At 39.6% G+C, this 23,152-nt stretch overlaps 1 protein-coding gene across 4 annotated transcripts in view; it reads right to left on the bottom strand.

Moving 5' to 3' along the window:
* The window catches only part of FOXJ3 (forkhead box J3), a 212,635-nt gene extending 190,652 nt beyond the window's left edge, over positions 1-21,983 (bottom strand). For 3 of the 4 annotated variants that reach the window (XM_037827527.1, XM_037827525.1, XM_037827528.1), the window contains exon 1: positions 21,805-21,983. The gene's annotated coding sequence lies outside the window, so the exon portion shown is untranslated. Of the gene's footprint in view, positions 1-1,270; positions 1,387-21,804 lie in introns of all 4 variants that reach the window. The other variant, XM_037827526.1, reaches the window with a different exon arrangement.
* Positions 21,984-23,152: the final 1,169 nt, after the last annotated feature.

The following is a 23,152-nucleotide window of genomic DNA, read 5'->3' as shown; positions in this document are numbered from 1 at the left end:
AAATTTTCTTTGAAATCTCCTGATTTTTATTTTCTAAATCCTATGTGGGCCAAACAAAATACAGGATTTTGTCTCAAGTTTATAATCGTTGATTTACAGGCTTGAATTCCCTGCATACACTGAAGAGACCGAGAGCCAGACACTTCTATTTCTGCCAGTATGACAGACTGGGATGGCTTGATCAATCTGCCAATGGAAGTAACTAAAATGCTGGGTAAAATGTCTATAAATTTTTAAAAATGAATCAACAACCTGTCAGAAAGTAAGGTATGAATAAAGACCAAAGACTAAGTGAAAAGAGAAAAACCGGAGAGGTATGCAGAATACTGAAATTAGCTTTCTTTCACCTTCAGGGCATTTTGCCAAACACTACAAATTTAAATTTGCAATTTCAAGGCCTCTTGGGGCCCAAATAACAAGAAGCAAAGTCCAGGCCTTACTCAAGAGAATTGTAAGAAAACTGTCTCTTAATTTTGGCACTAAGTAATGGCAAGGGGATAACATGACTGCATCAGTGTCTCCCCTGATATTTCACAACTACAGCTAACCTTCACCTAGATTATGGTTCAAAAAGCTTCATACCTAAAATTTAGTTTATAATAGTCCTAGGATGGTAGTGTCCCCCACCCAACTTTGCAGAAGCAATACAATTTTTCTCTGAGGGAATCCACCTTTGATCTAGGCCTGGAAGAGTTCCCACAGTTAAGGTTCCAAAATAAATGAATTCATAATTAAAAATCAAAAAATCCAGAAGGAAACAAACTAGCATAATCAAGAGACAGCAGAAACATCAGCCAGCAGAATCAAAACCACAAAGACTTTAGAGATTGGATTTACTAGACACCTTTCCCTACTGTCCTAATTTATGGATGATTTTACCTACTCCTATAGTTTCAATTACCTACATGCAGATGAATCTCAATGCTATGGCTCTAGCCCAAATCAATCTCCTGACCTCCAAACATAAACATCTAACATTCTCACCTGGAAATCTCAAATTTGCCTTGTCCAAAACTGAACTCATCATCTTTCCTTAATGTATTTCCTATCTGCATAAAATGGTACTGCTCTTTCATCTAAGAGTGGCTTTCAAGTTTCTGGCTTAATTCCTATCTCTTCTTCTGTTAAAGCAGAACACTCCTTTCCAATTCCTGGTTTCTGTAAGGACCGACTTTTCTCTGAACATTCTTGGCCTCTTAGCCCACTCTTACCCAAAGAGGTGAGTTACTTGGTTAGTGGGAGGAGCTAATTTAACAAAAGACATACGCACCAAGGATTCAGTCTCTTTATCTTTCCTCTCCATCCAGGACTCTAGGAGGCAGTGATCTGGGTGTGTCTGCTCTGCTAACCAAAACATACTCTAGGTGATCTGCTCCATGGTCTAGACTGAGAGGGCAGAGATGGGGGAATATGGAGAATTAACAAGCCCACTGGGCCCTTAAACCTAAGCCACAGTCTACAATATCAGCAAAACAAAGGTAAGTCTCCAGAAGTTAAACACAAAATTACCATATGTCTCAGCAATTCCACTCCTAGGAACTATTTGTGTTCATATAACAACTTACACACAAATGTGACATTTGTACACAGAATTAATAATAGAGTGGTAGAGTGGTACAGGGGAACAGAGAACAATTACCTATTGCATGCTATGGACTATATTTAGCAGCAATACCTTACTAGCACCACACCAGTATTAAGGGTAAATAATTGGGAGGATAAGGGAAATGGGTGTTTTGGGGTCTTCTTTATGTGTGGCTGTATATATGTTATTTTTCTGTAATGGTGAAGCTAAACCTACTTATAAACACGCCTAAGAGTCACCCCCAGAGAACCTCTTTTGTTGCTCAGATGTGGCCTCTCACTCTAAGCCACATTCTGCAAGTAACTCGTTACCCTCCCTTCTAGGTGGAACATGGATTTCAGGGACATAAGATGCCCTGGCAACATGGGACATGACTCCCAGGGATGAGTGTGGCCCTAGCATCATAGGATTGACAATGCCTTCTTGACCAAGAAGGGGGAAAAGAAACATAACAAAATAAGGCTTCAGTGGCTGAAGGATTTCAAATAGAGTCGAGAGGTCGTACTGGAGGTTACTCTTATACAAGTTTCAGCCAGATATTATAAATTGCCACAGTATGTCAAACCCCAATGAACAGTATTTCTGAAAACTCTATAGAAAACCCAGGGCTCTATAAAGACTCTATAAAAGTTTTACTTATTAAGTTTATTTTCCAGAAACTTAAAACCTCCAGATTGTTCCTGTGCCAGATAAGCCCCGAAACTTAGAGATACCAATCTCTCCCAGAACCAGCTCCATTCCCTTATCCCATAATGTCAACATCCCTTTTCAACATGAAGAAGTTAGAATGGTCATTGCCCAAATATCCCTAAAGACTGAGAAAAGATCAAATGAGAGGCAGGAGTTGTAACAGAGAAGTTAGGATTTAACAAATGATTATGACTACTGAAACATTATATAGACATTTCTTTTTAGTTTCTAGTGTATTAGAGCAACCAGAAGGAAATACCTGAAACTGTGGAACTGTAACCCATACTATACTTTGAAATTTGTTCTTTAACTACCTGTTCAATGGTGTTTTGAAATTTATCACTTTTCTATATATAGTTCACAAAAAATGTTAAAAAAAAAAAAGAGTTGTGTTCATCTGCAGGAGATACAATTAATGAAATGTATTAAGTATATTTATGAGCTAAATGTAGAAAAGCAAAGCACTCTTCCAGAATACTGGCCTTCCCAATTTTTGTTCGTGCACTCCTTAAAACCATTTTGAAATGCTAAGCTTAACATCTTTAAGTTAAAATCTAAAATTTTTCACTTTAGGTTAAATAATTGGATATAATGTGTACTTGTAAATCATGATATTTTTCTCTGGATCTGAAAATGGGTTAACAGATATTTTACAATATGTATGTGTATATATATATATATATATATATATATATATTTTAATCTTAATTCATTTTTTTGCAAAAGCAAGCACCTTATCAAATTGAGAACCTAAGATTTTCAATATAAATAGTCACACTACACCTCAAAAAAATTATACACAAATGTTCATAGCAGTAATAGTCATAATAGCCCAAAAAATGGAAACAACTCAAATGTCTGTCAACTGATGAATGGATAAACACAATGCACTATATCCATATAAAGGAATATTACTCAGCCATAAAAAAGAATGAAGGGATTATATATGCTTCAACATGGATGAGTCTTAAAAAATTACACTAAATGAATGAAACCATTTATAAGAAATATCCAGAATAGGCAAATTCATAGACAGAAAGTAGATCAGTGGTTGCCAGGAGATGGGGAAGGAAAAACAGGGAGTAATTGCTAATGGGTATCTTTTGGGGGTTATGAAAATGTTCTGGAATTAGACAATGACGACGGTTGCACCACCTCGTGAATATACTAAGAACCACTAAATTGTATGCTTTGTGGTATGTGAATTACATCTCAATAAAAAATAATTTTGTTTCTTTATCTGCTTTTGCTTGTGTTTATTTTCTCATCAATTCAGAATTCAGGCAAGGAAAAATATACACATTGTGTGCCCCAAACATGCCCAATAGTTACCATTTCCTGCAATTCTAACTCCTAATCTTTCTAATCTCTCCAGCACCAATGCCTTAGTTTCAGGTTTTCTATGTTTCTCAGGTAGATTACAACCCCTACGTGTCCTCAACTCTAGGCCCACTGACTGAATGAACAAAGACATGCTAATCTTTTACACCCTACCCAGGCAACTGACCAAGCAACATGAAAATCTCACAAAAGGCTAAGGTTTCATATCAAGAAAATCCCAAAGTGTCCTCCAAATTACAAACACATCCCTGGAGCCAGCTATATTTGCAGTATATTTAGTCCAACTATATTTAATTGAATTTATTATTCAATTAAAACCATATCTTATATGGTTTAAGGTGGTGTCAACAGAACCTTGTAGCATCTTCAAGTCCTTTGAAAACCAAAATGCAATAAGGAAGTTTGTGTGGAATGACAGAACCAAGCTATGGCTAGCAAAAGCCAGTCAGTCGTTCACTCACAGGCACTTTCCAACACAAGCTACAAACTGTATTATATACCATCACCAACAGAAGAATGCGGGATTCCTTATAATATAAGCAGTAGTCAAGTGTACATTAAACTGAGTTACAAGCTACTCCCATTTAGGTAGAAGCTGCTTAACAAACTAACAGGTGCATTACTTGGAAGTAGGAAGTGAAATGCGAATATTTTGAAAAAGCTCCTAAGTAATTCTATGAGCCCTTCTCCCATCCACACAGAGAAATAACACTTTATAGATAATTTATAAAGAACTTATTACATTCAGAACCTTATGTCTGAAGACCTTAACTGGAATCCCAGCTCTGACCGTCACTGTGTGATCCTGGCTACACTGTTAACTTCTCTGAGGCTTAATTTCCCACTCTATAAGAGAAAATTCATGCTTCAGTTACTGTGACAGTAGCTTGGATAAAAGCATCACCATAATACCAGACAAAAATAAGAAGTGAAAGTTTGTTGAAAATAAATGTTACAGTTCTGGAGGTCAAGAGCTATTCCTTCTTTTTTTACTTCTGATTTCAGCCCTATCTTCCAAAGAAACTGAAAGCATAAAATTCACTAGCATCCAAGAAGGAACAACCCCTTTGATTCGGATTACATGACTGAGCACTGTGAACTGTTATAACATTAGTCACAGGTAATCATTAAAGCAGTCATGGAAATAACCCGTGTCTTAATCAGCCTGAAGAGGAGAAATGTTCCAGAAGCAGGAGTAAAGGGAAAAGAATCCTGCTAAGTGAGTAACAATCAGCTATTCATCCCAGCTCCACTATAAGCCTGAAGGCAGTGATGCAGCTTGGGCTATGAAGTGAGATCTTGGGAGTCAACTACTTTCAAAGAGTTAAAATCATGTAGTACTGGATACTAGAGGAAGAAGAAGAACAAAACTTACCATTGCAGAACTGTAATAGAAAATTAAGAGAAAAGAAACTGGTTTAAACAAACAAACAAACAAAAAAACTTGAGGAAGAATTGTACTAGAGATAGCAAATGATTCAAAGGAGGGAAAGGCAATAGTGTTAAATGGTAAAAACAGACATAAACTGAGAAGACATTGGCTTTTATTAGGAGGAATTAATTAACAATGCTCTATAGGGTGGGTTTTCTGGAATAATGAAAGCAAAATTCAGACTGCAAGTGAGTTAAGAATCAGAAGTAAAAGGGAAATAAAATTTGGCCACAAATGGTAGAAAATGGAAGTACACGTAATAAGTTCAAGCAGTTAGAGGGTTAGATTAAGAATTCCAGGACAAGGAATATGTTAGACCCTTCCATACACTAGCCCCACTAGTCTGTTTTACTCTTTATAATTTGTCACTACTTGATACCATTTTTGTTTACAGTCTGTTACTCCCCACTATAATGCAAGCCACATAAAAGCAGGAACTTTAATTTTCACTCTTTCTTATATCCCCAAAGCCTGGTACATAGTCAGCACTTGTATTTGTCCAATGAATGAATAAAACAGACTCCTCAAGAGTTGGAAAAAGGTAATTTAAAAAGCTGAAAAAAAGTTCAGACTTTAATTAGATATGAATGAAGCAGATCTGGTTAGGACTAAGGCAAATCAGACTAAAGGATAAAGGATGATAGTGATTGTGTTTTACAACTTCAGCTTCTACGTGAGACCAAAGGAAGAGACGTTTATTTAGTGCAAAATCTCTATTTTCTGTAGCACACTAAATAATCAAACTTGTATGGTCAGTTTATTCTAACACCATAATTACATGGAACTTTGAATAGGGAATGAGATCTGGTTAGTATAGGTTACTGTGAATCCCTGATACATCCCAAAGTAATTTGGGCAGAGAATAAAAATGTATTTGCAAAGCCCCCCTGAGGGACTGGGGAAAAATGTGAAAATATTAAACTTTCCCACCTGTGGGATTACTGACATTCTCAAAAGCATTGGAGGCCAAGCCCTTGATCTTGGGGCTTGCCTTATGAAGCTTGTTCCTGCAAAGGAGAGGTTAAAGCCTACTTATAATTGTGCCTAAGAGTCTCCTCCAGAGAACCTCTTTTGTTGCCCAGATGTGGCCTCTCTCTCAGCCCATTCAGAAGGTAAACTCACTGCCCTCCTCACTACATCAGACATGACTGCCAGGGGTATAACTCTCCCTGGCAACATGGACATGACTCCCAGGGATGAGCCTGGACCCAACATCATAGGATTCAGAAAGTCTTCTTGACCAAAAGGTCCCCCTTTTGGTCAAGGAAACAAAATAAAGTTTCAGTGGCTGAGAGATTTCAAATGGAGTTGAAAGGTCATTCTGGAGGTTATTCTTCAGATATCCCTTTTCAGTTTTCGTGTACTGAAATAGCTAGAAGAAAATACCTGAAACTGTTCAACAGCAACCCAGTAGCCTTGATTCTTGAAAACGACTGTATAGCTACGTAGCTTACACAGTGTGGCGGCGTGGTTGCGAAAACCTTGTGGCTCACATTCCCTCTATCCAGTGTATGGACAGATAAGTAGAAAAATGGGACCAAATATTAAATGAATAATGGGGGGGGATGGGATATTTTGGGTGTTCTTCTTTACTTGTATTTTTATTCTTATTTTCATTTTTTTCCTGGACTCATGAAAATGTTTAAAAATTGATTTTGGTGATGAATGCACAACTATCTGATGGTACTGTGAACAACTGAGTATACACTGTGGATGACTGTAGGGTATGTGACTGTATCTCAGTAAAACTGAATTTAAAAAAACATATCACCTAGAGAACAAAGAAATGGATGAGAGGATACTGCTGCTGCTAATTTATTTGTATAATTCATCTGTTGCACATGTTTCAAATGGATTTTCCAAAGGATTTAAGGTAACCCACTAAACTCCCAAATGCTTTTTTTTTTTTTTTGGCTTCCCAGGCTTTCCCATCATGTATCAACATTATAGTGAAAAGTTTAAAACACAGTAAGATTAATAAATCATACTATTCATTCATAAAAAAAGAATGTGAAGAAATTGAAACTCTCACGCATTGCTAGTGAAAATGTAAAACAGTGTAGCCACTTTGGAAAACAGTTGGGCAGTTCATTTATATGAAATGCTCAAAACAGGCAAATTTATAAACAGAAAGTAAATCAGTAGTTGCTTATGGCTAAGGGGGAGGAGGTAAAGGAGGAATGGGAATTGACTGCTAACGTATATGGGGTAGGAACCTTAGAGGGAAGGAAATGTTCTAAAATGAAGATTGCGGTGATTCCTACACAACTCTGAATATGCTACAAAACACTGAATTTTACACTCTATAAATAGGTGAAAAGTATGGTATGTGAATCATATCTCAATAAATCTGTTGTGGGAGGGCGTAGAACCATCACACCAATGTTTTTCTGCCATGTTCCTGCTTTATCCCTCACCAGTGCCAAAGGATACACTCCCTATCCCATAAAGTTGAAAGAGGAAGGGGGAAAGTAAAAGTAATGACTTCACCAGAAAGCAACTCTACTACCACAATTATTTACAGTCCTTTGAATCATTAGTGGTTCAGGAAAATTTGTTTTCTGGTGGCCTCTACTATTTCCAAACCATACTGTTAATTCAGCAAACATGTTTAATGAAATTACAGTAATTTCATTAAACATGTTTAATGTCTACAAAAAGTATGATACACCTGTATATACCTTGAGAAAATTCTAAAGGAAACCACTCTACTACAATCTACAAATCAACTACCGAGGCTGTGTACATGCCTCTTCTAAAAAGAGACTAGGGCCAGAAAGAGAATAACATAAGATGGAAAAGAAAAGTATTCAGTCAACAATAAGCTTCAGCTTTTTAAGACTGGTTTAAGAGTAGAGAGTTTAAGTCCAGGCTAACTGCCTCTTTTCCTTCCAAATAGTTTAGGACTGTTGTCAATAAAACAGGTGGTAGACGTGGCGGACGGGAGTTTCTGGCCAAACATTACAGAGCTGTAACTTCTTCCAAAACCCGAACCTTCTTGCAAATTATATAAACAGATCACAGACCACCCTCTACAAACCAAATCATAACTCCAACAAATAACACAAGATTCTAATTCTGGGCCTATCATTAACTCAGTAGCTTTCCCTACTTTGCTCAATAACTTAACCACACATTTGGTCCCAAAATCAGATCATGTGGTCTAATAAAGGACTTTTTCCCAATTTGTAGATCTATTTTTATTTTTATGGAAATTCTGGCAAAGGTATACAAAATTAAATGACTTTATATATTTAAACCACCTATACTGAATAGATTATAAGAAATATTAAAAATCTAAAAGATTACCCACTCCAAAGTGTTGAACTCTTCCATTTTAAATAACTTTTAAAGTCATTCACTAAACAAAGATAGAATAAGCTTCAGAGAGCTCAACAGTGTGAGATTTTAACTTTAAGCTCAGTTATTTCAGAAAATCAAGACGCCACCTCTCTGAATCCTGTATCTTTATCTTGGGTGTTTGATTCATGTCATTTGCCAGGTGTAATCCAAATCAAGTGATCCTACCATATATTCCCAAAAAATAAACTGAACATAACAAAACTTACCAGTTGACAGAGGAATAAAATGCTGTACTGCAACTGAAATGATGGGAAGCCACGAAGTCTCCAAGACAAAATAAAAACTACCTGTCTGACCTCCAAAACCAGTCTACAAACCACTGCTAACTTTGTAAGAATCATTTCTATCCCCTTCCTTGAAATCCTGATTCAAGAATCTAGGGTGAAACCCAGGCAATCTATTAATTAAAAGCATCTCAGGTGAGTCTGAGACACAGCTTAATTTACTGGTTCAGGACAGGGATAGCAGAAAGGTTTCATATCACTGCCAATTAAGTTCAGTTATGCTCCCTGAAATGCCACAGTCAGGTGGTCATGCCTAAACACTATCAGAAAGAATGCCATCAGCAATTACTAATATGTCATGACCATGGTGATGGGGAAGAGGTAACATGCAAACCTCGCATTTTGTCATCCCTGATTTAGACCACTGAATGGACACTTTTTTTAACAAGTCTTTTGGATCAAGAGAAGAGACCCAGATATGGAGTATCTACTTTTAGCTGGGAGAAGGTCTGGCTGATTCTGGGAGGGTAGGAGGCTGCAAGAACAGACCCATTGTCATATGTACCAGAACACATCAAAAGTAAAATTAAGTTCCCGACATTATTCAGAAAAAGAAGACAACATGATTTCCGCTCTGCAGAGGTTTATAATCTTGTTTGAGAAATGAAAATTCTACATGATAATATAAGTTTGGTTTAAAAAAAAAAAAAAAGTTTTTTTTGCCTTGAGGAGTTTCATTTTAATGGTGGCAGCCAGTGCAGACATTGAGTGTCATGTCAAAAAGTTTCTCAAGCGAAAATCAGCAGTTCGTTCTTCAAAAGGATATGATTAACGTAATGTTACTTAGAAGAATTCACTGGCAGAATTTTCCAGGAAACAAATTGGGAGGCTATTACAATGAAGACATGACCCACTGGAGGGCAAATAATCTGCTTTGTATTGTTTCTGTATGCTTCCATTACTGCTACCAGATTACAGGCTCCCAACAGGCCAGGTACATGTCAAATTAACCTTTATATCTCCCATAACCCATAGCACAAGTTTGCTTTATAATAAACATTCCAAAATGTTTGTTGAATTGTGTAAAGGAAGGAAAAACTCTGACAGATATTTCCAAAGAAACCGTAATAGAACTTGCTACAGATAGAGACATGAAATGTCAAAGGCGTGGAGGGAGTCAAATTATGTCAAAAAACAAAGGGGGACTAAATTAGTTAAAAGAGACTTGAATGGGGAGCTGACGCTCAATTTGTGAATTTTTAATAAGACTGATTATAAGGGTTTGGAAATGGACAGAGGTGATGAAAGCACATTATGTCTCATTGTGAGCGTAACTAGCACTGAATTATGGGAGTGACTGTGGTTGAAGGGGGAAGTTTAGGGTCATGTATTTCACTACAAGAAAAGCCAGCGGATAAAACATGACACTGTGTATCATAATGAACCCTGTTGTGGATGACGACTGTGCAAATATAAGAATGTTTTTGTATGAACTAGAACAAATGTACATGGCTATTACAAGGCGTTAATAATATGGTGGTACTTGGGGAAAAATACAATACAAACTACGGACTATAGTTAACAGTAATAATATAATATTCTTTCATCAATTCTAACAAAAAATAAGTGTCAATAATAGGGGAGTTTAACAGGTATGGGAGTTTTCTTTTTGTAGCAATGAAAATGTTTTCAAATTAACTGTGATGATGAATGCACAACTCTGTAATTATACTAAGAGCCACTGATTGTACACACTTTGGATGGATGGTATGGTGTATGAATAAAACAGTTTAAAAACAGAGAGAGAGAGATTTAAGAGACATAACAACCAAACATAATGTGTGGAACTTTGCCTGGGTCTTCAATTAAAAATGAGCTGGTTTAGCAGGCCGTGCCCTTGACATTGGGGCTTGCCTTTATGAAGCTTGTTACTGCAAAGGACAGGCTAAGCCTGCTTACAATTGTACCTGAGAATCACCCCCCAGGGAACCCCTTTTGTTGCTCAGATGTAGCCTCTCTCTCTAAACCAACTTGGCAGGTAAACTCGCTGCCCGCTCCCCTGCATGGGACATGATTCCCAGGGGTGTAAATCTCCCTGGCAACGTAGGACGTGACTCCTGGGGATGAGCCTGGACCTGGCATGGTAGGATTAAGAAAGCCTTCTGGACCAAAAGGGGGAAGAGAAATGAAACAAAGTTTCAGTGGCTGAGAGATTTCAAATGGAGTCGGGAGGTCATTCTGAAGGTAACTCTTATGCATTATATAGAAAACTCTTCGTAGTTTTTAGTTTATTAGAATAGGTAGAAGGAAATATCTGAAACTAGTTGAACTGCAATCCAGTATCCTTGATTCTTGAAGACAATCATATACTATATAGCTGATATAGTGCAACCATGTGTGCTGGTTCATATATACTATGTCCCCCAGAAAAAGCCATATTCTTTGATGCAATCTTGTGGGGGCAGGCATATTAGTGTTGATTAGGGTGGAACCTATTGGTTCAGTGTTTCCATGGAGATGTGACTCAATCAACTGTGGGTGAGAACTTTTCACTGGATTATTTCTATGGAGGTGTTGCCCCACCCATTCAGGGTGGGTCTTCACTGGATCACTGGAGTACTTTAAAAAGAGCTACACAGGCCCAGATGCAGAGAGCAACTGAGAGTGACATTTTGAAGAGGAGCTACAGATAAGAGAGGACAAAATGTCCCAAGAGCAACATTTTGGAGAAGGCCATTTTAAAACGCATCTGAGAGCAAGCAGGCACCAGTCACGAGCCTTCCAAGCTAACAAGAGGTTTTCAGGACACCAATGGCCATCCTTCAGTGAAGGTACCTTATTGTTGATGCCTTACTTTGGACACTTTATGGCTTTAAGACTGTAACTTTGTAACCAAATAAACCCCCTTCATAAAAGCCAATCCATTTCTGGTATTTTGCATAATGGCAGCCTTAGCAAACTGAAATACTGTGTGATTATGAAAACCTTATGACTCACGCTCCTCTTACCCAGTGTATGAATGGACAAATGAATAGAAAAATGGGGACAAAAAGTAAATGAAAAATAGGGGGGAGGAGGGATATGGGATATTTTGGGTGTTCTTTTTTACTTTTATTTTTACTTTTATTCTTTGGAGTAATGAAAATGTTCAAAAATTGATAGTGGTGATGAATGCACAACTATATGATGATACTGTGAACAACTGTAGTACACTTTGGATGACTATATGGTATGTGAATAGAATTTAATAAAATTGCATTAAAAACAGCTGCAAAATTTTTAAACAATCAGGGACATTTGATTAGGTGTCATCCTATGAAATACTGCCAATTTGTTACATGTGATGGTATGTGGATATATAAGAAAATGATTTTAGAGATGCATACCGAAATGTGTAGAAGTGAAAGGAGAGTATTTATGATTTTCTTTAAAATACTTCAGTTAAAAAGAAAAAAGGAGGCTCTAAGATGGTGGCATAGAAAGGAGTGGAGGCTAATTAGTCCCCCTAGAACAACTAATAAACAACCAGGAACAAGCAGTAAATAACCCGGAATAACTGCGGGGGGAAAAATGTGACAGTCCACTCATCATACAACAACCTGAATTAGGAGGAATGCCCAACATCACAGCATAAAATCTATAAGTAAAAACTGCAGATCCAAGCCGGGAGCCCCCTCCCCCGGTAGCCCAAGCTGCAAATCCTGGTGGTGCTAGACAGAAGCTCTCTCCCAGCAAGCGAATATAGCTCAGCTCCGCTCCAACTGGGGTTTTAATTAACAAGCATGGACTGCTCACTACGCATTACAAATCCCCAAGAAGCAGACAGAGGCTTTGGGTGACAACTGACCTAGGAGAGTCAGAAGGTGGCCGTGGACTGGCCCTGAAGGGAGCTTTCTGCCCCTGTTTTGGCTCACTGGAGAAAGCCTCAGCCATTTTCAGTTCCCAGCACTCTGACCCAGACAAGGCAGGAGACAGCACAAGCAGAGTCTATTCAAATGCTAATGACCTCTCCCTAGGGGTGGTATCTTCCCTAAGAGGAAAGGGGTGGGGCTCAGCTCCACTACCTGCCTTCCGTTCAGAACCAGACCTCAGAGCCTGGGAGAAAACATCCACAGGCCACACCTCCTTACACCAGTCTGGAGTGACAGGCTGACAGGCACCACCTGCTGGGCAGAAAAGCACAGTGAGCTGAGGCATCACAGGGTGTACCAATTTTCTAAGACACCCTCAGGGAAATGGATACTGAATATTTCTTCCTTCTCGAACCTGAGACTGTTCTGGTCAGAGAAAACCTGACGGGGTAACCAAGGAAACCATGCCTAGATCACAGAAAACTATAACCTACACTAAGAAAAACAAAGTTATGGTCCAGTCAAAGGAACAAACTTACACTTCAACTGAGATACAGGAAGTTAAACAACTAATAATAAGTCAATTCAAAAAGTTTAGGGAAGATGTTGCAAAAGAGATGAACCATATAATGAAAACACTGGGTGTACATAAGGCAGAAATTCAAAGTTCGAAAAACCAACTGGCAGAATCTTTGGAAATGGAAGGCACAATACAAGAGCTGAAAAACACAATGGAAACATACAACAGCAGATCTCAACAGGCAAAAGAAAACACTCAGGAACTGGAGAACAAGGCACCCAAAAGCCTATATGCAAAAGGACAGAAAAAAGAATGGAAAAACACGAGCAATGTCTCCAGGAACTTAAGAACAAAACAAAAAGCAAGAATGTAGATGTCACTGGTGTCCCAGAAGGAGAAGGGAAAAGAGGCAGAAGCAATAATACAGGAAATAATCAATGAAAATTTCCCATCTCTTAAGAAAGACATAAAATTATGGATCCAAGAAACACAGTACACCCCAAACAGAATAGATCTGAATAGGCCTACACCAAGACACTTAATAACCAGATTATCAAACGTCAAGGATAAAGAGAGAATCCTGAAAGCAGCAAGAGAAAAGCGATCCATCACATACAGAGGAAGCTTGATATGACTATGGGAGGATTTCTCAATAGAAACTATGGAGGCAAGAAGGAAGTGGAGTGACATATTTAAGATACTGAAAGAGAAAACCACCAATCAAGGATCCTATATCCAGCAAAACTATCCTTCAAATATGAGGGAGAGCTTAAAATATTCTCTGACAAACAATGAGCAAATTTGTGGTCAAGATACCTGCTCTACAGGTAACACTAAAGGAAGCACTGCCCACAGAAAGGAAAAGACAGGAATGAGAGGTATGGAAAACAATTTTGGGAGATAGTAGCACAGCAATGTAAGTACACTGAACAAAGATGACTGTGAGTACAGTTGAAAGAGAAAGGCTGGTACCATGAGGAACACCAGAACAAAAGATGAAGGATAAAGACTGGGACTGTGTAACTCAGGGAAACCTAGGGTGCTCCACGATTGTAATAAAAGGTGCAAATATGTTTTTACATGAGGTAGAACAAATGAATGTCAACATTGAAAGGTGTTAAAAATAGGGTGGGACTGGAGGGAAAATACAGTCAATGCAAACTAGACACTATAATTTATGGAAACATTGTTATTATGCTTCCTTTACTACAACAAAGGCAATTACCAAAACTAAATGCACATAAGAGGGGGGCATAAGGGAGGGTTATGGGACTCTTGGCATTGGTGGTGTTGTCTAACTCTTTATTCCCCTTTAGGTTAATGCTATCTTTCCTTTTGTTGCTTTCTAGCTCTCAAGTTTTGGGTTTTTTGTTTTGTTTCTTGTTTTTTTCTCTTTCTTTTTTCTTTTTCTTTTGTCTCTCTGTCTTCCTTGACTCTTCCCCCTTCTTTGCAGAAGAAATGGAGACATCCTTATAGAGACAATGGCAATATGTGACTCTACAGGGAACCAACAATTGTTTACTTAGGACAGAATGTATGGTGTGTGAACAAAACCATCTTAAAAGAAATGGGCTGATGAAGAAATCGTGATGGCACTATCTTGAGTGAAATAAGACAGACACACAAAGGCAAATAGGGTCTCACCGATATGAACTAATTATAATATGTAAACTCATAGACATGAAATATAAGTTACCAGGATATAGAATGAGGCCAAAGAATGGGGAGTGGTTGCTTATTATGAGCAGAATGTTCAACTAGGGTGAATTTAAATGTTTGGAAAAGGACAGGGGTGATGGTATCATGTTGTGAGAATAACTAACAGTGCTAAAAGGTGTGTGAAGGTGGTGGAAAGGGTAAACTCCCAGTCACATATGTCACCAGAAGGAATATTGGAGGTTAAAAGATGGGAATGTATAAAACAGTGAATCTTGTGGTGGACAATGCCTGTGATTAACTATACAAATATTAGAAATCTCCTTTACAAACTAGAACAAATGCATGACACTATAACTTCTATAACTAGAAGTTCATAATAGAGAGGCATATAGGAAAAAATAAATACCTATTGCAAACTATATACTACAGTTAGTAGTTGTTCTAGTTTGCTAATGCTGCCGGAATGCAAAACACCAGAGATGAACTGGCTTTTATAAAGGGGGTTTTATTTGTTTACACAGTTACAGTCTTAAGGCCATAAAGTGCCCAAGGTAACACATCAGCAGTTGGGTACCTTCACTGGAAGATGGCCAACAGTGTCCAGAAAACCTATGTTAGCTGGGAAGGCACGTGGCTGGCATCTGCTCCAAAGTTCTGGTTTCAAAATCGCTTTCTCCCAGGACGTTCTCTCTAGGCTGCAGTTCCTCAAAAATGTCACTCTTAGTTGCACTTGGGATATTTGTCCTCTCTCAGCTTCTCAGGAGCAAGAGTCTGTTTTCAACGGCCGTCTTCAAACTGTCTCTCATCTACAGCTCCTGTGCTTTCTTCAAAGTGTCCCTCTTGGCTGTAGCAGCTTGCTCCTTCTGTCTGATCTTATATAGTGCTCCAGTAATTTAATTTAGTTGCACCCTGAATGGGCAGGCCAACACCTCCATGGAAATTATCCAATCAAAGTCATCACCCAGAGTTGGGTGGGGCACGTCTCCATGGAAACAAAGAATTACAATCTAATTAACACTTATAGGTACACCTCCATGGAAATTATCCAAAGTCATCATCCACAGTTGGGTGGGGCGCATCTCCATGGAAACACTCAAAGAATTACAATCTAATTAACACTGATAGGTCTGCCCACACAAGATTAAATCAAAGATAATGACATTTGGGGGGGCCATAATACATTCAAACTGGCACAATAGTACTTTAACATTCTTTCATCAACAGTAACAAATGACTATACCAAAACTATGGATCAATAATGGAGGGGGGTGTGGTTAGGGGTATGGAGGATTTGAGTTTCCTTTTTTTGTCTTTCTTTTCTGGAGTAATGAAAATGTTCTAAAAATTTTTTAAAAAATTAATTGTGTTGATGGATGTACAGCTGTATGATGATACCATGGGCAAATGACTGTACACTTTGGATCTCTGGATAGTTGTATGGTATGTGAACAATCTCAATTAAAATATATAGAGAGATAGAGAGAGAGAGAGAGAAAGAAAGAAAAAAAGGTAGTTGAGGCATATTTGGAAAATACCTTAATTGTTCAATCTCCGTGATGAGTTCATGGGGATTCATTATATTTTATCTCCTTTTGAGGGTGTTTAGACTAAAGTCTCTGGCATTCCTTGCTCAGCACTAGTATTGTATAATTAATTTTCTTTCTTTCTCAGATTTCAGGAAGGTTAAGATATATTCTGACTAGGACTGCAGAGAAAATAGCCTAGACACAATCAGAAGAAAATGGGCATTCATTTATTAGCTCTACTAATAGTAAAACTCTCTGAATATACCCAAAGAACTTCTTGTAAATTAATATGAGAACTGAATATGAGCCAAGAGAGTGACTCAGCTGCTAAAAAACAAAATACAATCTTAGGCTTCATGAAAAGAATAGTATCCTGATCAAGGAGAGGGTTACTGTCCCATGCACTCTTCACTGCTTAGTTCACAACTGGAGTAGCATGTTCTCTTTTGAGCACCATATTTTAAGAACACTTACAAGCTAGAATGCTTGCAGAACAGGCATCAGACTAGTGAGGAGTCTAGAAACCAAACGTCAACTGTAAAGTGACTAAAGAAACTGGGTGTGTTTAGCTTAAGAGAAGAAAACACTTCCCAGTCTTCCATCTCATCTCTCTCATATAGACCCCAGCATAGTATTTTCCAGAGGATTTCAAGAGTTGGTAATAGGCATCCCCACATACTCAAAGAAGAAAAAACACTTTTTTCTCCATAGGACTTACCAGAGTGTTCAATATCAATGTATTTTGTGCCTCTCCAAGAGGATGCTCAGTATTTCCCATATGTATGTAACCATTTATTCAGTCATTCAACAATTATTTACTAAGCCCCAATTATTTGCCAGACTTCTCCAGGTGTTGAAAAAATCAATGATTCCCTGGAGTGTGAATTAAACTGTTTAAAAACTAAAAAAATAAAAAATAAAAAAAATCAACGATTTCCAAAGTAAGGGAGTTTCCTAGTCCAAGTCTCCAGGAATCCACATGGGCATCTTTTAAGTTAGAACAGCAGCATAGAGTACTGAAAATAATAACAGACATGGAGTAAAAAGTAACTGCTCCACTACAACTTAATGTGTGAAATCTTGGACAAGCCACTTAATCTAAACTTAGAATTGTTTATTAAAAAAAATGCTTTACGTACCACACGGGGTTGTTGTAAGATCAAATGAGATATACATACTGGATAAGAAAACATTTGTAAACCATAAAAACACTATACAAATGTTCAAAGGCCATGTCTTACTCATTTTTATATTCCCAATGCCTAACAGGCAGAGCAGAGATTATAATCTAGAAGACATGGGAGGGGTAGGGTTGGCAGGGTCAGGATGAAGATGAAGATGGTGAAGGGTTTTAAAGAGTAAGGAATCCAAACATTCATCAACTGATAAATGGATAAATAAAATGTGGTATACACATACAATGGAATATTATTTGACAATAAAAAGGAATTAAATATTGATACATGTTATAACATAAATGACTCTGAAAACATTATACTAAGTGAAAGAAGCCAGACACAAAAGACTTGTTGTATGATTCCCTTTATATGAAATGCCCAAAACAGGCAAATACATAGAGACAGTTAAGGACATTAGTGGTTGCCTAACACTGGGGGGAATTAAGCAAAATGAGGGGTGGGTACTAATGGGTACAGGGTTTCTTTCTGAGATGATAAAAATGTTCTAAAAATGTGGTGAGATTGTACAATTTGTGAATATACTAAAAACTACTGAATTATACACTATAAATGGGTGGATTCTTTGGTATATGAATTATTTCCAATAAAACTGTTAAAAAAGAAGAAAACTGTGAGGAGGGAACTAAGTATAAAATCACTAACTTAACAACATAAACCTGTTTCTCTTTTAAAGAAAAAACAGTGAGCTCTCTGATATTCCAGAAGCTCTGACAATTGTACAAGAATGAGACTTGGAGGAAGTATTAGAAGAAAATACTAAGAATTACTACATCAGACCATAAAGTCTCTACAAATCCTTCTGTGGAAAACAAATCCGGCATCTGGCATCCTTCCTTTCAAAATTCTAAGGTTACAAATCACCTCCTGGTCTAGTTCAAAAGTTTTATCATCATCGTTTCTGAGCTTCCAGTTGCATTTGATACTGTCAACAATCCTACCTTCTGGAAAATCTTCCCACCCTTGGCTCCTGTGGCATTGACATACATCCTGGTTCTTCTAAGAATGTTTTCTTAACCTATTAGCCTGAATTTTATCACTGAAGTTTCCAAACCTCAAGGCTCTTTGCCCAATACACTATTTCCCTCCCAACACCCATCTGCTCGCATTTCACCCTCGTCAGTGCACAATCTATATTTCATCTCTGACTATTCAACCTATAGCAGAATACCACAGATACACTTCAATCTTATTTTAGCCAATTCTTGGTTATCTTCACTAAGGCTGAGAAGCAGTAATGCAGGTCAACCAAAATAAATAATCCCTATGCCATTTCTACTGGTCTGGAATGCGGTATACATTTTTTTCTTCTCAACAGATCTCTTTTTCTAATTGTTTTGTTTAGATTAACACGAAACCAGTTTGCATTTCCAGAGCCAAACTAGCAAGAAAGCTATCAGAAGTACAGTGAATGGCAGGGGAAGAATGGCCTGTTATTGAAAACTGATTGTGCACAATCTGGTGTTGACCATAATCAACCTTAGCTCTTTTCCTGTCACAGTGATACTTTCTTAATTTCCTCACTATCAGCAAGGACTCAGCCATCCTCCCAGGATTCCAGGCTTTAATCTTTTAACGTTTAGGCCTCACACGCAATCATCACATATATTCTGTACACTTTTAACAAAAATAATGGTTCAATGCATAGGCTCAAAGGCCACACTGCCTGGGTTCAGATCCTGGCTCTGCTGCTGACTTTCTGTGGGATTTGGGGCAAGTTACTTAATGTCTTTGTAACTTGGTTTCTTCACAAGAATGATAATGATACCTTGCTATGAAGAATTAATGAGTTAAATGTATATAAGGAGCTTAGAACAATGCCTGGCATATTGTAAGCAGTCAATAAATGTCAGTTATTACTTTATTCCCACAATCACCATCTTATGTCAGATCCTCATCATCTTATTACTAAAATTCTCCAAGAACATTCAAGTTGGTCTGCCCACATCCAGCACACTTAACTGATGGAAAAACCTTCCTCAGTAATAATATGCACCATCTTTCTTTATGCACCCTTTCTTCAAAACCAAACTAAACCCTCTACCCTTGAAAGGTCCTCCATCACCAACTCCTCATCAGTCCTAAACTCATTTTATTATTCACCAATACAGATTCTCTGTGATGTACATCTGCTGTACATTGCTACTTCCTTGCCTTTGCACATACCACTTCACTCTCCTGGAATACACCTCCTTCCCCCTTTGGAAATTTCTATCTTTCTCTCTCATACCTCTGACTTTATTTGCATCGTTAACCCCACTGGAGTCTGATGATGTTTGGTAATTTTGAATGATGCATATAGTTTTCCCCAAAAGAATATGAAGGTTTCAAAGAGATCACATATTCTATATCTCATATCTCTTCATACAGACTACTTCACACAAGCACAGTATTTTGCAGAAGTACACACATGCTGACTGACTTACCAAAAAAATTTCTCTCAGGAAGTATCAGAACATTCTCTATTTTCCATTGTCCCACCCACACTTAATACAAGGAAAACAGAAGCTGTATTTAAGTATTTTGATTCTACACAGAAGAAAAAGGAAAGATAGACTAACAATTGTACCAGATAAAAGGAAAAAAATGTCAAAAATATATGCAAAGAAAATACGCAATGCAAAAACAAATCAACGAAAAGCGACAACGCTGGCCAATTTGTAATCTAAAAGGTGATCACAAAACAGTTAAGATTTTTTATTTCATAAAACTAATGAACCAAAAAGAACCAAATTAAATGTGTCCTGATCCCATCCAAAAGATAACCAATAAAGACATTAAAAATGCCCCAATATCTTCAGCAACTCAAAACAAAGAACAAAATTCACTTCAAATCCAAGAGCTATAAAATCAAAAAGAAAGATAACTCCTCAGGTTTATCCAAGAAACTAAAAAATTCAATTATGTCTCTGTGTGCCACTCCAACAGAAAAAGGGAAAGAAGTTACTGCTTTTCCATAAATATTTACTAAGGTCTAGGTGGAATAAAAGCCTTCTCTCACTGCTACTGTGACCTGTTCCCTGTTAAGGGAGCAATCTGTGGTCACAAAAGAGCAAAACACAAGAGATTGAAACCTTAACCTGGAAGAAACATTAAGGAAAGAAACAAACTACCCAAAACACATTGTTTCAAAACCAGTTTCAAAAAACCCAAGAGTGCAATGGTACTCAACAAAAAGAGAGGAAACGTGAAATAAAAGAACTTCCATGAAATAAGTGACTAAATAAATCTATCTAGCAGTACCTTGCAATTAACGAGCTATGCAGTTAACACTTAATGACCTCCATGCTTGCTTCAATGGAAAACAAAATAGGAGAAAAATAAAGACAAATAAATGTCAAGCAAAGACAAAAAAGATGCCCACCAATCTCTAACTCCCAGGCCAGCCCAACTAAGTTCATTCAGGAATCCAACTAGGAACAACAGAGACGTAGACTGCACAACACGGGACAGGAAAAAACCCTGCCAGCCACACACAAAAAGTAGAATGGAGAAATGATAACTATACATCTCCATGTACCAGTAGCAAGCGCCAATTCTGGAGGGGAAACAAACAGCAGCTAAAGGAGGGGAAGAAAAGATGTCAAATGAAACTAAGCCCTGTTACGTCCGCTTCTGGTCTTAATTTCAGAGAGTACAAGTTTTGCTTCTTCCATCTAACCAACAGTTGGCCTCGGCAAAGCAAACTGACCCTAACACCTTCCACGCCACCCGGAGGAAATAACAGTGGAAAAACTACCCCGTTAACCTCCCTCATCACCAGCTGCAAAAAAGGAGGAGGGGAGGGGGGCCCTACCACGTGGGCAGGATGCAACACACACTGGACAGCAACATGTACGTATGGAACGGCTGCCTTCGCCCTAACGCCAGCAAAGGACACGGCGACAGGATGGGCGGGAACGCAGGCCCCTCGCACGGGCCTCCTCACCCGAAGGGCACCCCGGAGGCGCGACGTACTCCCCGCCTCGTCAGCCGAAAAGTGCCCCCGGGCTTGAAGGGAAGAAGCCGCATCCTGCCGGGATCGAGGACTAGCCCAGGCCAAGGAGCAGGTCACGGAGCGAAGGTGACAGTCGCTGTCCTCGGACTTAGCGCCCCCGGGAACCACGTCTGTCTCCCCAAGGCCCCGCCTGGGGGAGGGGCGGTAGGCGCGGAGTCGCGGCTTCCCGGCTGAGGGGCAGCAGCAGCTGAGAAGAAGAGCCGCGGGGGAGGGAGGGACTGAGACTTCGCAGCCCGCCAGGCCCCAGCTCGGGCCAGGGCCCCCTGCCGCCCGCTGCCTGCCGCCCGCCCCCCTCCCCAAGGCGGCGAGAAGGGAGAGGGCGTCTCGCGGCGGGCAGCCCCTTCCTCCGTCCCGGGAGATGCCCCAGCCCCGCCTCTTCGCCCGCCGCCCCAGCCCGGTCGCACCGGCGCGGGCGCTCACCTCAGGCTGCGCAGGCCGGGACGGCCCGGCCGAGCCCCCGGCCGCTGCGTACGTCTCCGTCCCCCACAAAACGTCCCAACGGCTTCTGGTGCGGCCGGCCGAGGCCCCAAGCAGCGCCGAGAGCGGCGGCGGCGGCAGCAGCGGGAGCAGCCAACATCCGGGGCCGCGCACCCGGAACTACTTCCCGACCCTCTCCCCTTCCCGCCCCCGCCCTCGCCCTCGCCCCCGCCTCCCGCGACGTCGCTGCGCTACCGGCCGAGCGTCGGCAGCGTTACGCCCCTTCGCGTTGACGGTCGCGTTGACAGGCGCGGAATCCCTCCGCTGGGACAAGTAGTGCCCTGGGACACCCGGGTTGACACTTCGGCCTGGTCTGTGTCATGGATTTACCGGAAATTCCTAGCTACTTGGGGTTTCTGAGCCTCAGTGACGTCTGGGAAGTGGGGGCGACGGCGGCGGCTCCATAGTTGAGGACGGCAAAGATCTGTGGCCATGGATTCTGCTCACAAATTCCAGCGGCTCCGTGCTCCTGAGTAATGGAGCCTAGTGACCTTGCGCCTCGCCTAGGCCAAGACTACTCACCCTAGTGAGAGCCACCTTAGTCTCTTCTCCGGCTTGGCATACCGCGAATTCCACAGACCATAGCAAAGGCGCCTTGGATCTTCACAACACTCTTTCCTTCAGAACTTAACGAGTGCTGGGTTTTAGACCCATCTCTGCCAAAGTCTTTGCTTAGTGTCCTTCTGCTTAAAACACGGGTATTAGAACTCTAAAGCCCGTTCTCATTCCCAAGTTAGCTGCCCGGGTTATGGGCCTGCTATCCTGCTAGTCGGGCTACTTTTGACTTGAACTTTGGAATTTAATTCTAAATCAATCTTCATTGATTCTTTTCCTCTGGACTATTAGCACTGATAATCTGCCCTGTAATTTCACACTTAATTACATTCCGGCATACCCTTTGCTGTTGATTCATTCGCGTTAGTCACACACTCCCCCGTGACACCAACCACTGTTTTGAACACACAGTAGGCACAATAATGATTGTTAGATTAATACTTGATTGGTTGGATGGGGGAAAACAGAGAGGCCCGAGTGAATTAGCCCTGGAAACATCTTTTGACATAGCCTCGGTGGAATCAGATAAAGACCTTGGTTAGGAAAAGAGCTGAGAATCCAATTCCTTCACCAAACATAGAACATCTGCCATTTGCCAAGCTTTACTGGGTGGACACTTGGGATTCAAAGTACTTATTTATGCCTTTTTTGTATAAGACTCTAGCAAGATTCTGAAGATAAGATTCTTAAGATTCATTCATCCAACAAGCATTTGCCACTACTATTTTAGTGCTTG

The sequence above is a fragment of the Choloepus didactylus genome, chromosome 2 (assembly GCF_015220235.1).
Source record: "Choloepus didactylus isolate mChoDid1 chromosome 2, mChoDid1.pri, whole genome shotgun sequence".
NCBI classification, from domain to species: Eukaryota; Metazoa; Chordata; class Mammalia; order Pilosa; family Megalonychidae; genus Choloepus; species Choloepus didactylus.
The sequence above is the reverse complement of the archived record's forward strand: the minus strand, read 5'-3'. Positions and strand labels throughout refer to the sequence as shown.